Raw genomic sequence first — 2,500 nt, forward strand, 5'->3', positions numbered from 1 at the left:
AAGCTTATTCTAAGTAGCTCTTGCTTCACCAGAGCTTGGATAACTTAAATCTGGGGGCACTCCTTTGAAGAGTAGTTTTTCTTTCTTACTTTTTCTGTTAGTGTTTTATTTATTTAATTTTCGATTCATTTTATTTATTTTATTCAGTTATCAATTTGTTTTATTTCTACCGTATTTATATATTTCAGTCTTATTTTTTCTTAGTATTCTCTTCCTCAGCTACAGAGAGATACACACATACACACACACATACACAAACACAAAACACCATTGCACTCCCGCTGAGTCTACTGTCCTAGATCGAGCGGCAACGACGAACCTTGAAGGAATAAATATACTGAAGGCTCTCTTTGACAGTCATGCACAAAAACATGTTTTCCTTTCAGTGAAAAGCAAAAGTCTCACTTTCTCTTCTTCATATTTTTCCTTCCTCTTATTGATCTTCCTCCACTGAGGGATCGATCCTTTTGACTTTAAAGTATCTGAGAGTAAATGAAATGTGGCGTGACGATACCGTAGAGTTTATCGAAAATTTCCGGTTGTATCTACTTATCTATTACCTACTGCCATAATTCATTTTGTTATTCATTTGTTTATCTTCTGCTGATTGTTGCCTTAGGGTTAGGGTTTTAAATATGATTGTGATTTTATATTTTATTCGTAATTGCTGGTGTTTTCTTCATATCATTATCAACAGTTGCAGCTGCTCCACGAGTGAGTCCGTGAAAATAAGATATAACTAACGTTACAAAGATTCCTGTCAAAAAATGATTGATTTTTAGTATATATATGTATATATACATGCATGTATATATATACTTGCATACAGACATACATAACAAACATACATACATACATTCACATATATTTGTGTCTAAGTTTACATTCACACCCCAGCATTTATAATTCCCTTCTAACTGTCGTGCGCAATAGTTTTGATAAGCTTCCCTGTCTCAAGAATAATATTAATATCCTCATTCTTGGGGGAATTTAAGAGACTCTAAAAGACCCTCCTACCCTCCTTTGTGTTCCCTTAATTGCGTAACTGGCTTGTCTCTACAAAATAAAATAATAATATTTAAAAAAAAATATAATCTCATAAAAATATTCATAAGAAGGTCAAACCGTCCCAGCCTCCACCACGAAGATTCAGATAAGAGACAATCTCACGTACAAAAAACATGGCGATGTGAGACGATAACGCAGCACAAGGGAGGAGAGATAAGGACGTAATAATGACGGGAGATAAGAGACGGGGAAGAACGAGGTTCGCGGAACGTGCTAAAGAGGAAGATGACGGCGATGAGGAGACGCTTAGAGATATCTCTCCAGATCTGATGAGACAGACTAATGGCCCGGGAATTTCGTGTGATGAGTTGCTACGTCTGGTTGGAAAAATGAATGCTGGAATTGATAACGAGGGCGCCTCTCCTCTGCGTGTGTGCTCGTGGGAGAGAGAGAGAGAGAGAGAGAGAGAGAGAGAGAGAGAGAGAGAGAGAGAGAGAGAGAGAGAGAGAGAGATTAAGCATTTGTGTACGGTTTGATTGTATCTCAGAGGTGATGTATGGCGAGAGAGAGAGAGAGAGAGGGAGAGAGAGAGAGAGAGAGAGAGATTTTTATATAGTGATTTTTGGTACTACTATTCCATACGTGTGTGAGCGCACATTTGATTGTATCTCAGAGGTGATGTATCTCTCTCTCTCTCTCTCTCTCTCTCTCTCTCTATATATATATATATATATATATATATATATAGTATATATATATATATATATATAGTGTGTGTGTGTGTCTTTCCAAGAGTATCAGCCCTTATATTAAAATAATAATAGCAATTAACACACTGACGGAGGCACACCCATACCCGCGCACAAGCGCGCATTATCTCGACGGAACTTCACAGGAATTACTGGGATTATTTATCATATGCAAATGTAATCAAGTTCAAAGCTTGGGTGGGGAGGGGCTGGGACAATGCGTCCATTATGTCAAGTAATGGAAGTCATCTGGGACAAATCCATCACCCATTTTCGTCCCCGTGTGAGGCTAGAGTTTCCTAATATTTTGATGGTCTTATTTTTTTTATTATAATCGTGAGAGAATTTTAATAGTTAAACTAAGATTGTCAGTGAATTTTATTAGTTAAACTGTAAGATTCTCAGTGAATTTTATTAGTTAAACTGTAAAAGTTCAATGTTAGTTAAACTGGGGAATTTCTCTGTGAATTTTATTAGTTAAACTATGATTCAAGTGAATTTTATTAGTTAAACTGGGAAAATTCATCACCCATTTTTCCCCGTGTTAGTTAAACTGTTCTCTAATAAATTTTGATGGTCTTATTTTTTATTATTATAAATTTTATTAGTTAAACTGTAAGATTCTCAGTGAATTTTATTAGTTAAACTGTAAAATTCTCAGTGAATTTTATTAATTAAACAGTAAAATTCTCAATGAGTTTTATTAGTTAAACTGTAAAATTCTCAGTGAATTTTATTAGTGA

The sequence above is a fragment of the Macrobrachium rosenbergii genome, chromosome 34, assembly GCF_040412425.1.
Source record: "Macrobrachium rosenbergii isolate ZJJX-2024 chromosome 34, ASM4041242v1, whole genome shotgun sequence".
Taxonomy (NCBI): domain Eukaryota; kingdom Metazoa; phylum Arthropoda; class Malacostraca; order Decapoda; family Palaemonidae; genus Macrobrachium; species Macrobrachium rosenbergii.